This window comes from Loxodonta africana, chromosome 6, assembly GCF_030014295.1.
Source record: "Loxodonta africana isolate mLoxAfr1 chromosome 6, mLoxAfr1.hap2, whole genome shotgun sequence".
In the NCBI taxonomy this organism is placed as follows: Eukaryota; Metazoa; Chordata; class Mammalia; order Proboscidea; family Elephantidae; genus Loxodonta; species Loxodonta africana.
The window spans coordinates 37,849,297-37,863,599 of record NC_087347.1 but is presented as its reverse complement, the minus strand read 5'-3'; the positions used below and the strand labels follow the sequence as shown (position 1 = coordinate 37,863,599).

General features: G+C 42.2%; 1 pseudogene; it reads right to left on the bottom strand.

Annotated features, from left to right (window-relative positions):
• Positions 1-9,439: 9,439 nt before the first annotated feature.
• Positions 9,440-12,865, bottom strand: LOC100674023 (gamma-crystallin F-like; annotated as a pseudogene).
• Between the last annotated feature and the right edge of the window lie 1,438 nt (positions 12,866-14,303).

The window sequence follows — 14,303 nt, the reverse complement described above, 5'->3', positions numbered from 1 at the left end:
CCTGAGTTCTTAACTGGGACAGAAGCCCAGATCGGAACAGCAGCCTAGTAGGTGTGGGCCCGTGGCTCCTGGTCAAGTTCCTGATGGTCATCTTCACTGCTCCTACTATTCTTTGTATTGATCCAGCCTTAGGCATTGTTACTAAAGTTCTGCTGCCATAACTTATCTGATCTTTTGAACACTGAGGAGAACTCAGAACTCACTAGTGTTTGTGCTTCTCTTTGGAAAGTGGCAATTTACACTGTAATCCCTCCTCTGGAGCTGGGAGGCCTTCTCTAATCCTGCCCTAGGAACAAAGCTAGCTCTTGCTACAGAGCTACTGCAAGCGCATGGTACCCGTTCCTGCCATGATGTCCCAACATGCCCTTCAAAGTTGTGTCAGCTCTTTCTCTGGGATCCACTACCAAGTTTGAAATTTCTCTTTTGTCTTCTGTCTTCTAAAGATAGGTCCAGGGCCTCCTAGTTCTCCAAGTAACTATTCTAGGTAAACTTACCCTCTTATATAAAAAATCAATGTCTTTCTTACTTTTAACCCAAGATAATTAGTAATAACCACATATTACCTGTATAGATTTTTATCTTCAGCTGATGAAATTTCTTGTTTCAAAATTTTTGTTTCAAAAGTTTAGCAAAGGAAAGCCACCTCCCCCTTCACAATCTCCATTTTATAGAAGGGGTAAGTGGCTGGCCCTCACAGACATGAGCTAATCTTATTTCTGAAGGGGTAAGATAACCTGACTTCCTCCTTATTACCAAGATGGCTGATAGAGGGGCCATCCTACACTAACTTTCTTTTTCTCATCTGGAGCACTGAGAGCAGGGCTTGTTCTGTTCTTTAATGGAAACATTAATATCTCATGACCAAGGACAACTTATCAGAATATTGCAGCAATTTCGTTCTTTTTTTCTCTTCTCTTGTTTACTTGTGTAAAGGCCTAGTGTGCCCTAGAAACATGAGCGATGGCTTATCAAGCCCATTGCTCCCCAGATGAAGGCAGACTTGTCACATGGGGACAAATTGCTACGAGTCTAGGTCTGTAGATATGTGGTTTGTCCCTTGGAAGAAGGGACCCCACTAGTCATACCTTCTTTTATGGACTTCCCAACCACCTTGTCTAAAATGACAGAGGAAACAATACCTAGGCTGGATTCATGGGTGTTACAGGTTTGAAATTTCCTCAAATAGCTCTCACTTTTGAGTTTCAAAGACCCCTCTCTTCTCTGTTTCCAATCTGCTTGGTGGGGGCACTTGTCCTGCCTCTCCTTCTAACCCTTTCCTTATTGTTTTAGATGAGAAGATTATAGCCTTCAAGTAAATTACTGCTAGAAATGCCATGTCCCAGGAAATAGTACCCACGTTTCTGTGTGATCATTTCCCTCCTCTCTCCTTGTCCTTTATCGAAGTGTCTCCTTACAAAGAGGCAGTGTAACTTAACGGTGTAATGTGCAGACTCTGGATTCAGGGAAATCCTAGCTCTGCTCCTTCTATTTGTGCGTGGGCTAGGTTAATCATTCTAACTGGGATAACTCAAGATTTTTAAAGTTCTAATGACTGTTCCTGGGAGTTTGTTGTAGCTGCTTTTTAAATGCAAAATGTGCACTGTGAAAAGGAACATTTCAAGACAGCCAAATTAGAAAAATATTAAAAGGAAGAGTTGTAAGGAACAGAAGAGTATTACAAAGTGGGTAGAAAAAGTAAACTGTGGGACGCAGAAACCATGGAGAAAAATCTGAAAAACAGGTAGTGGAGCCATGCTCTGTGGGGGGTCTGATGTTAGAATGGACTAGTTTGGTTTCATGGAAAGAAGAGGTGATGAGGTAAAATAGAGTTTACCTGCTTCCTAAATCAGGACCCTGAGGGGGAGGAACAGGTGGCCACAAAGTCAGAGTGAGTGGCAGAGGGTAAGCTTTAAAGTTGCAGTCTGGTGGACCAACATAGTGCTTTGTGTCAAATTAATTTCTTAGTGTTGCTGTAAAACAAATTAGCATAGCATGCTTATGAAAATATTTCACCGGGGGATGCGTGCAGTTGGCAAATAAACATAGAAGGTGCATGTTATTTATGTAAAAATACAGTATTTGCAGGGTTCTTTTTCACGGTGATACCTGTAATGGAGGTTTAGTGGAAGGCTTAAAGAAGCCCAAAGGGTATGAGAGCATGAACTGTACCTGTGAACTCAGCAACAGTTCCAATTTACACTTTTAAGGCCCTGGTAAGCTGGGTTCAGGCAGAAAGATAAACAACGCTTGGAGGATACTTCTTCAGCTAGCCTGAAGATGTATAGGTTGGGTGAGATCCTAAAGAGCCAAGACTGTAGCTGTCAAATACAGGCAGTAGAGGAGCCACCCTGCACACTGTTCATTATCTCTGAATATGCTTAGCATGATTTGGGCTATTTGAAGACTAGTGAGATGAGGATGTCCTTATATGTCTGTAGAGAACAAGAAAGGGATGGATGAATGGAGGAAGTCCAATGGAGGAAGGAAAAAAAAACTTAAAGGATATAAAAGAGCTTTGAGAAAAATGATAGGTAGATAGAGGTTGATTTTGAAGGCGAAATGGAGGGAATATTTGAACAAGGATGTGGGATCTATCTTACGCATGAACTCAAAGTTTTCCTCTATTAGAAGTGGATCAATCAGATATTAAGAGATGAAGGAAGAAGGCAGAGGGCTCTGTCAAAAGGCACAATGTGAATTCTGGACTCCTCACTTAAAGGGGCCACACCTGCTCTGGTGGACACAGACCAATTATCATGTCTTTATCTTCTCTTAAGAAATGGTTATCATGTTAATTGCAGCATTATTCACAACAGCAAAAAAGATGGAAACAACCTAAGTGCCCATCAACAAATGAATGGATAAACAAACTATGGTACATACACACAATGGAATACTATGCAATGATAAAGAACAATGACCAATCTGTGAAACATCTCACAACATGGATGAATCTGAAGGGCATTATGCTGAGTGAAATAAGTCAATCACAAAAGGAAAGATATTGTATGAGGCCACTACTATAAAAACTCATGAGAAGGTTTGCTCACAAAAAGAAACAATCTTTGATGGTTATAAAGGAGAGGAAGAGTGGGAATGGAAAAACACTAAATAGGCAATAGATAAGTGGTAACTTTGGTGAAGGGTAAGACAGTACAAAATACTGAGGAAGCCAGAATGGAAGTTCCACAGATACATTCAAACTCCCTGAGGGACCAAATTACTGGGCTGAGGGCTGGGAACCATGGTCTTGGGGAACATCTAGCTCAATTGGCATAACATAGTTTATAAAGAAAATGTTCTACATCATACTTTGGTGAGTAGTGTCTGGGATCTTAAAAGCCTGTGAGTGGCCATCTGAGATACTCCACTGGTCCCACCCCATCTGGAGCAATGGAGAATGAAAAAATCAAAGATACAAGAGAAAGATTAGTCCAAAGGACTAATGGGCCACAAGTACCACAACCTCCACCAGACCCAGTCCAGCACAACTAGATGGTGCCCAGCTACCACCTCTGACTGCTCTGACAGGGATCACGATAGAGGGTCCCAGACAGAGCTGGAGAAAAATGTAGAACAAAATTCTAACTCACAGACACAAAAAAAGACCAGACTTACTGGTCTGACAGAGAAACTCTGAGAGTATGGTCCCCAGACACCCTTTTAACTCAGTACTGAAGTCACTCCTGAGGTTCACCCTTCAGCCAAAGATTAGACAGGCCCAGAAAACAAAATGAGACTAACTGAGCACACCAGCCCAGGGGCAAGGAAGAGAAGGCAGGAGGGGACAGGAAAGCTGGTAATGGGGAACCCAAGGTTGAAAAGTGGAAAATGTTGACATGTCATGGGGGTGGCAAACAGGGTCACAAAGCAATATGTGTACTAATTGTTTAATAAGAAACTAGTTTGCTCTGTAAACCTTCAATAAAAAAGAAGGAAATGGTTATGATGTGCAACAAAACTGTTTTTTTCTATGGTGAAAACATGTACAACAAAACATGCCAATTCAACAATTTATACATCTGTAATTCAGTAATGCTGATTACATTCTTCAAGTTGCAACATGTCTTTTAAATAAGATTCATATTTGCTTATTAATCACTTTGGATAAATGACATGCTTGCCTTGCATAACCCCCACGTGTCTGTCAGTTTGTCGTACTGTGGGGGCTTGTGTGTTGCTGTGATGCTGGAAGCTATGCCACCAGTATTCAGACACCAGCAGGATAACCCATAGAGGACGGGTTTCAGCTGAGTTTCCAGACTAAGACAGACTAGGAAGAAGGACCCAGCAGTCTACTTCTGAAAAGCATTAGCCAGTGAAACGTTATGAATAGCAGTGGAACACTGTCTGATAATAGTGCTGGAAGATGAGCCCCCAGGTTGAAGGCACTCAAAAGATGACTGGGGAAGAGCTGCCTCCTCAAAATAGAGTCAACCTTAATGACGTGGATGGAATAAAGCTTTCGGGACCTTCATTTGCTGATGTGGCATGACTCAAAATGAGAAGAAACAGCTGCAAACATCCATTAATAATCGGAACCTGGAATGTACGAAGTATGAATCTAGGAAAATTGGAAATCATCAAAAATGAAATGGAGCACATAAACATCGATATCCTAAGTATTTGTGAGCTGAAATGGACTGGTATTGGCCATTTTGAATCGGACAATCATATAGTCTACTACGCTGGGAATGACAACTCGAAGAGGAATGATGTTGCATTCATTGTCAAAAAGAACATTTCAAGATTTATCCTGAAGTACAACGCTGTCAGTGATACAATAATATCCATACGGCTACAAGGAAGACCAGTTAATACGACTATTATTCAAATTTATGCACCAACCACTAGGGCCAAAGATGAAAAAATAGAAGATATTTATCAGCTGCTGCAGTCTGAAATTGATTGAACATGCAATCAAAATGCATTGATAATTACTGGCAATTGGAAAGGGAAAGTTGGAAACAAAGAAGAAGGATCAGTAGTTGGAAAATATGGCCTTGGTGATAGAAACAATGCCGGAGATCAAATGATAGAATTTTGCCAGACCAACGACTTCTTCATTGCAAATATCTTCTTTCACCAACATAAATGGCGACTATACACATGGACCTCACCAGATGGAACACACAGAAATGAAATTGACTACAATTTGTGGAAAGAGACGATGGGAAAGCTCAATATCATCAGTCAGAACAAGGCCAGGGGCCGACTGTGGAACAGACCATCAACTGCTCATATGCAAGTTCAAGGTGAAACTGAAGAAAATCAGAGCAAGTCCACGAGAGCCAAAATATGACCTTGAGTATATCCCACCTGAATTTAGAGACCATCTCAAGAATTGATTTGATGCATTGAACACTAGTGACCAAAGACCAGACGAGTTGTGGAATGACATCAAGGACATCATCCATGAAGAAAGCAAGAGGTCACTGAAAAGACAGGAAAGAAAGAAAAGACCAAGATGGGTGTCAGAGGAGACTCTGAAACTTGCTCTTGAGTGTCCAGCAGCTACAGCAAAAGGAAGAATTGATGAAGTAAAAGAACTGAACAGAAGATTTCAAAGGGCCTCTTGAGAAGACAAAGTAAAGTATTATAATGACATGTGCAAAGAGCTGGAGATGGAAAACCAAAAGGGAAGAACATGCTCAGCGTTTCTCAAGGTGAAAGAAGTGAAGAAAAAATTCAAGCCTCGAGTTGCAATGATGAAGGATTCCATGGGGAAAATATTAAATGATGCAGGAAGCATCAAAAGAAGATGGAAGGAATGCACAGAGTCATTATACCAAAAGGGAATTAGTCGATATTCAACCATTTCAAGAGGTGGCACATGATCAGGAAACAATGGTATTGAAGGAAGAAGTCCAAGCTGCTCTGAAGGCGCTGGCGAAAAACAGACTGCAGGAATTGATGGAATATCAATTGAGATGTTTCAACAAACAGATGCAGCACTGGAGGTGCTCACTCGTCTATACCAAGAAATATGGAAGACAGCTTCCTGGCCAAATGACTGGAAGATATCCATATTTATGCCTATTCCCAAGAATGGTGATCCAACCGAATGTGGAAATTATAGAATAATATCATTAATATCACACACAAGCAAAATTCTGCTGAAGATCATTCAAAAGCAGCTGCAGCAGTATATTGACAGGGAACTGCCAGAAATTTAGGCTGGCTTCAGAAGAGGACGTGGAACCAGGGATATCATTGCTGATGTCAGATGGATCCTGGCTGAACGCAGAGAATACCAGTAGGATGTTTACCTGTGTTTTATTGACTATGCAAAGGCATTCAACTGTGTGGGTCATAACAAATTATGGACAACATTGTGAAGAATGGGAATTCCAGAACACTTAATTGTGTTCATGGGGAACCTTTGCATAGATCAAGAGGCAGTTGTTCCGACAGAACAAGGGGGTACTGATTGGTTTAAAGTCAGGAAAGGTGTGCGTCAGGGTTGTATTCTTTCACCATACCTATTTAATCTGTATGCTGAACAAATAATACAAGAAGCTGGACTATATGAAGAAGAATGGGGCATCAGGATTGGAGGAAGACTCATTAACAACCTGCATTATGCAGATGACACAATCTTGCTTGCCGAAAGTGAAGAGGACCTGAAGCACTTACTAATGAAGATCAAAGACCACAGCCTTCAGTATGGATTACACCTCAACATAAAGAAAACAAAAATCCTCACAACTGGACCAATGAGCAACATCAAGATAAACGGAGAAAAGATTGAAGTTGTCAAGGATTTCATTTTACTTAGGTCCACAATCAACAGCCATGGAAGCAGCAGTCAAGAAATCAAAAGACGCATTGCACTGGGCAAATCTGCTGCAAAGGACCTCTTCAAAGTGTTGAAGAGCAAAGATGTCACCCTGAAGACTAAGGTGCACCTGACCCAAGCCATGGTATTTTCAATCACATCATATGCATGTGAAAGCTGGACAATGAATAAGGAAGACCGAAGAAGAGTTGACCCCTTTGAATTGTGGTGTTGGCGAAGAATATTGAATACACCATGGACTGCCAAAAGAACCAACAAATCTGTCTTGGGAGAAGTGCGGCCAGAATGCTCCTTAGAGGCAAGGATGGCGAGACTGCGTCTTACATACTTTGGATGTGTTGTCAGGATGGATCAGTCCCTGGAGAAGGACATCATGCTTGGCAGAGTACGGGGTCAGCGGAAAAGAGGAAGACCCTCAACGAGGTGGATTGATGCAGTGGCTGCAACAATGAGCTCAAGCATAACAATGGTTTTAAGGATGGAGCAGGACAAGGCAGCATTTCGTTCTGTTGTGTATAGGGTCGCTATGATTCGGAAGCAACTTGATGGCACCTAACAACAACAACAACCTTGCATAAACTGCAGAGCAGAGTGTATTTAAAATGTGCAAAAATATTTTAAAGGTTCGTATCTCCTCTTGTCATTAATGATTTTGGAAGAGGTTTTTTAAACCATACTTGCTTTCCCTCTGGAGAGCATCAGGTGGAGCTCTTATCTAGATTAAGTAAACCACCGCCCCCCCCCAAAAAAAACCCACACCTGTTGCCCTTTGGTCAATTCTGACTCATAAGGACCCTATAGGACAGAGTAGAACTGCCCCATAGGGTTCCTAAGGAGCAGCTGGTGAATCTGAACTACTGACCTTTGGGTTAACAGCCAAACGGTCAACCACTGTGCCACCAGGGCCCCAGATTAAGTAAAAGCGTTGCCTAAATGGAAAAAAAGGGAGCCCTGGTAGCACAGTGGTTAAGAACTCAGCTGCTAACCAAAAGGTTGGCAGTTTGAATCCACGAACGACTCCTTGGAAACCCTATGGGGCAGTTCTGCTCTGACCAGTAGGGTTGCTATGAGTTGGAATCAACTCAACAAAATTTTTTTTTTAATGGAAGAAAAGTAAGTTAATGAGTTTCTGCTGAGAATTTTTATCTATTTAGTCTCTGTGTGGCACAAAAGGCTCTCTACTTTTCACTAACAAAAAATTTAAAAAAGAAAAAGGGGAGCCATAAATCAGTACTGAAGAAAGAGGTGAGAAGCAGCATACGATGCGAAAGAGGGAAGATGCACAAATCAGAAGCTGGCTTGTTAATGATAGATTCAGCTGGTGGTGAATTTAAGTGAAGCTGGGTTCTAAGGAGTTCATGATGCTCTAAATACTTTGTTCCTTAGCAAAACAAATGTCTTCTTCCTCTTCAGATGATGGTTAAGTTGGCCTAATCAACAAAACGTCCAGCTTGGAAAGGGTCCTTGTCGACATGTCACTGGGTCCCTCCTTGGCTCTCTTCCCTGCAGGAGCAGCCTGCCCAGACCACCTGTCCTGTGCCCTAAGTCAGGCCCTGGCCCTGGGAAGAAGGGCCTTGTGGTTGGACAGCTGCTCTGCCTGTGCCTGGTGGTTAACTTGAAAGGAAGCCCAGTCTTCGGCCTGAATCCAAATCAGATTTTCTAATCAAGCTTTATTGGTATTCAAATATTAGGGATATTTGAATCCCTAAAATAAGTAACTAAAATAGTTGTGTCAGGAGGTAAGTTGTAAATCAAAAGAGAGAAAATATTTGAAAGTTGTATAATTGAATCAGAATCTTTAGGAGTGGGGCCCAGGTACCAATATTTTAAAAAGCTCCATTGGTGATTCTAATGTGTGGCCAGAGGTGAGAATCTATTTTCTATACTTTACTGGATTTAGGGGATACAAATGGTTAAAGCACTTGGCTGCTAAGTGAAAGAAAGGTTGGAGGTTTGAGTTCACCCAGAGGCACCTTGGAAGAAAGGCCTGGTGATCTACTTCTGAAAACCCTGTGGAGCACAGTTCTCCTCTGACACACATGAGGTCACCATGAGTGCGAATTGACTCAACAGCAACTGGTTTTTTTGGTTGCTCTTTGATTAAAAAAAAAAAAAACCAAACCCGTTGTCGTCAAATTGATTCCAGACTCATAGCGGCCTTATAGGACATACGAGAACTGACCCATAGGGTTTCCAAGGAGCAGCTGGTAGATTCAAACTGCCCACCTTTATGGTTAGCAGCCATAGCTCACTGTAGCTCTTAGTTACTGCACTGCCAGGGCTCTTCATCTTTGATAGTGGCTTACACTTCTCTGTTTTATGCTGGGAACATTCGAACTCTTTTCTAGCGATAGGTGAAGCTGCATATGGAGCCTCTCAGTGTACTTTGGCAGTGTGTTGACCTTCATCCTCAGTGCTCCCACAAACTTTTGGGCATACATACATGCCTCTATTATGACACCATGATAATTAGTTTTAAAATTCTGTTGTATGCTCTGCTCCCTGACTGGACCGTGAGCTCTCAGGGACAAGGACCTTGTTCTCCTCTTTGTTGTTTCCTAGTACAGAGTGCAGTGTCTAAAACAGAGGCACTCCATCTTTTTGGATGTAATTCTGTACTACAAGGAACTATGTTTAAAACTGAGGTTCTCAAATTGAATTTGCATAAGAATCACCTGGGGATAGGGTCTAGAATCTGCATTTTTAGCAAGTGTCCCAGGTGATTCTGATGCAGGTGATTTTCAATCCATTACCAATACTTTGAAAATCACTGATTTATGGGTGCGAAATATTCAACAACAACCAAACCACATTCATGTAACAAATACTTATTATGCAACAGTTATTTCTTGCCTGACTCTGTTATAAGGAATTTATGAATATTAACTTATTTAATCTACATCTCAACCACGTACGGTGAAAAGCATTATTATAAATTAGGAAATAAGCATAGAAAGGATAATATACGTGCCCAACTGCCTACAGCTAGTTAGTGGGTTTAGACCTAAGCATTCTGACTTTGAGAAGCCCTGGTGGTGAAATGGTTAAACACTGGACTGCTAACTGAAAGGTTGGCGGTTTGAGTCCACCCAGTGGCTCTTCAATCTGCTTCTGTAAAGATTACAGCCAAGAAAATGGGGCAGTTCTACTCTGTCACGTGGGGTTGTTGTGAGTCGAAGATGGACCTACCAACTAACAATTCTGACTCCAGCTGCTGTGCTCTTAGCTGTAACCCTACAGTGCCCTTGTCACTGATAAGTGTAAGAAAACCCACGTTATTTCAAGCTTTATTTTTGCCGAGCCCTTCCAAAGAGCTTGAAAAGAAAAGAGGACTACATTACTGCAATAAACACACAGGAAATATTTCATTAGCTTCCAGATGAAGAAAAGGTAGAGTAAAAACATTTCAGTAGAAATCCACTGCCCTCCACAGAGAGCCCACTCTGGCACTCACTGCCCCCCGGGTGTGATACTGCCTGTATTCCCCTGGCCTCAGCAGGTACTGCCGCCCCCGGTAGTTTGACATCTTATAGAGGAATTTTTTTTTTTTTTAGAGGACCCAGTAACCCTCCAGCACATTGAAGGAGTGGATCTCATTAAAGTGGAAGAGGTCATAAAGAGAGGAGCAGTCCTCAGTTAACTCCACCATCTGGCCTCTGTAGTCCTCTCGCTCATAGATCCGGATCCTGTGGGAGCTGGTCTGTGGATTCAACAAACAGCAGATGAGGACAAGTGAAAAAATCTGATCTTATTTCAGCAACCAGGCATACATACTGCTGGGGAATTGTCATTTCCTTATCTTTTCTAAATCAAAGGTGATCAAATTTAAAGAAAGAGACTGTTAACACCAGGGTACCTGTGTATAGTTGTATAGGTTGTACACTGCACAACTCTAGGGGGCGCCTTCACATAGACTAGTTTTCTGGTGCCACAACCCACATGAGCCATGCCCACCAGTCCTGGTCAGTACCATTCTAAGTAACTATCTTAGTGTATTAGCTTTGCTCTCTCGTTCATAGATTTTATGGTGATCTTCTACCCTTCTTGGATAATATATAAAGAACTAGCTATAAAAATAAAAAGACAAATGAATTCCTAGAAAAAGAGATTTTGAATCTCAGTACATTAGAAGTTAGGGGACAATGAAGTCAAATTGCTTTCCCCAAAGTGAGGTCACAATTGTTAGCAATTTAGAGAAATTGCCCATCCCAGGAATTTCCTTAATCCTTTTCTGCTTTAAGCCCTGCCACTCTAAAATCCTGAAAAGCAGGAGCCAGCATAACAATTAGGTTTCAGTTCTCAGATCCAATATATCCTCCTGCAAATCTGTTTTATGCAATAAATAAAAAAATGGAAGTTCAGGATCATGAAGGAGGTCTATATAGGATCAAGGGAATATAAAACCTTTGGAAAAATGGAAGACTAGGCTGTTGTTGGTCTTGGGCAAACCCTGTCTCTCTTTTTTTGAGCACTTGTTCTTCCTTCATCTGTTTGTTCCTTCCCATTGCCTCAGTGTTTTCCTTCTTCTGCCATTAAAACCTTCTTTAGGAAAGATTCTCATAAGCAATTCCCTTTGGGATAAACAAACTGCTAATAAGGTAACTTACACTGGGGCAGCATTCCATGGTTTGCCAAGGACTATCATGTACGTTTTCTAATTTGGTTTTCCCAACAGCCCTACATATAGAGAGCAACCATTATATGCTTTTTCTTCTTTTATGAGAAAAGTAACAATTAGAGTTTACGATCTGGGATTAGAAGAATTAGGGCTGGAAGCGGAAACTCAGGTTTTCAGGCTCCTAATGCCAGTAATGCCAGTTTGGGTCTTATTAAGTTATTAAACCCTTTAAGGGGTTTCAAATTTTACAAAAGTGGTGTGTTTTCCACAGGACTCTGTCAGATTGAAATGAGAGACTCTCTGACTGTTAAATTCCAGGCTGCATGAGGGCTCCTGATGGTGCAAATGGTTTGTGCTCAACCACCAGCCTAAAGGCTGGCAGTTTGAACCCACCCAGTGGCACCCTGGAAAAAAGCCCTGGTGATCTTCTTCTGTAAAGATTACAGTCAAAAAACCCTATGGAGTTGTTCTGATCCATAAGACATGGGGTCACCACGAGTTGGAATCAACTTGACAACGAGTTCGGTTTTTGGGTGGGGTTTTATTTGGTTAACAGTGTGGCTTTGCAGAGGCTATTGGAACCACATAGTTAGTTACTTGATTTGCCTAATCAAAAGGTAGGGCTTGAGGGGCACTTCATGTTCATAGTAACAATTAATACTTTGGGGCAGGGGTGGCTTGGCATGTGCCAGGTTCGCTCCTTTTATTCCCACGGCAACGCTGTAAATTAGCTACTCTTTTAGCCCCACTTAACAGATGAGGGAAGTGAGAAATAGCCTAAGTAACTAGGGTAAGGCCACCTGGTAGGAAAGGGGTTAATCTGTTACTTATTCATCAGCCATGGCATAGGCTCTCTATTATGCACTGCTTATTCCCAGCAGAGACGAATTTAATTGCAGCAAAGTAAAATAAAATTTCCAATTAAACGTATTGCATCATATACTGTTTCAGTGGAAAGAAATACTAGAGATATTAATAAAAGGGAAGAGAATATAGGGAGAGCCAGAAGAAGAAGGACTAGGATCCTGTCGCCTATGGTAGCATAATCCACCTTGAGCATTGATGTGACTCCACCCACGAAAAGATCAGGGGGGAGCCGGACTCACCTGGGGGATGAGCTGGCAGGAGCGGACCGAGTCGCTGAGGCCCATCCACTGCTGGTAGTCGGGGTACTCACCTCAATGCAGGAAGTACTGGCAGCCTGAGTAGTTGGGCTGCTCACAGAGCATCCAGCAGCCACTGTCCACGCGCACCGAGTTGCAGCGGCTTAAGTAGGGCTACAGGTTGGCGTGGTCGCAGCTGCACTCGTAGGAGCGGCCCTGGAAGCCCCGGTCCTCGTAGAAGGTGATCTGCAAAGCGAGAGGAAGAAAGGGCTCAGAGGCCTGGCTCCCAGATAGCGTTTGCCAGGGACCCTTCCCCGGGCCTCCCAATGGGCTCACCTTCCCCATGACTGGTTGGCTGAATGGTGAACTTACAGTGCAATGGGCCGTGCTGCACATCTATATAGCAGAGGCCTGCTGTGTTGGCAAGAACAACAAAACAGGGGCCCGAGGGGGCGAGTAAAGGGATTTTTGCTCTCTCTTCTTTTTATGTATATAATGACTGTGGAGGGTGGTGGGGGGGATATTGTCTGTTCCCTTTTAGACTCTCCAGAGCTTTCTAATTGATGACTGTGGTTGAAATTGTCATTTGGTGCCACCCGGGGTTTAAATGAGGCCCATTTGGGAAATTGGAATTGAACAAAAGTGCTTAACCAATTAATGATTGTAATTAAATATTTTATTTATTTTTTTAGATTTCAGAATACCGTGTTTTTGAGTAACAACTCCGTGTAGTGAGCAAGTCTGAAGTTTAGGTCACAGAACATTTTCTTGGTGTGAAAATGAAGACGGTCAGGATGCACTTACCTTCTCCACGTAATGTTTAAAGCGGAACGATGCCACTTCTATTATTACCTTTGGCACTAGAGTTGAACCTCAGGTGTGCCTACCACAAAACAAGTTATCTAGCTGTTATGGATTATATTGTGCCCCCCCCCTCCAAAAAAATGTCCTGGGATCCTAACCCGTATATTTGTGGATGTAGTCCTGTTTGGAAATACGGTTTTCTTTGATATTTAATTAATATCACAACTGAATGGGGTGTTTCTAAATTGAATCACTTCTGAGTTACAAAAGAGCAGATTAAGCACAGAGATACCCACACCGGGGAAGAGAGGTACCATGTGAAGCTTACCAAGGAATCAAGGAATGCCCAGGCCTGCCCACAAGGAAGGAATCAACATAGCCAAGACCCTGATTTGGACTTTTTGCCTACAGAACCATGAGGCAATAAATTTCTGTTCTTTTAAAACCACCAACTAGTGGTATTTCTGTTATAGCAGCACTGGGAAATGAAGAATTCAATACTGGAGATTGGGGGTGCTACTCTCATAAATGGAAACCCTGGTGGCGTAGTGGTTAAGTGCTATGGCTGCTAACCAAAGGGTTGGCAGTTCGAATCTGCTAGGCGCTCTTTGGAAACTCTATGGGACAGTTCTACTCTGTCCTATAGGGTTGCTATGAGTCTGAATCGACTCGACAGCACTGGGTTTGGGTTTGGTTTTGGTTTTGGTTCTCATAAATACCTAAAATATGGAAATGGTTTTGGAATTGGGTGATGGATAGAGGCTGAAGGAATTTTTTTTCCTAAATTTTATTTATTTTGTTGTTGTTGAGAATATATGCAGCAAAACATACACCAATTCAACAGTTTCTACATGTACAATTCAGTGACATTGATTGTATTCTTTGAGTTGTGCAACCATTCTCACCTTCCTTTTCCAAGTGGTTCTTCCCTTATTGGAAACCCTGGTGGCACAGTCGTTAAGTGCTACCACTGCTAAGC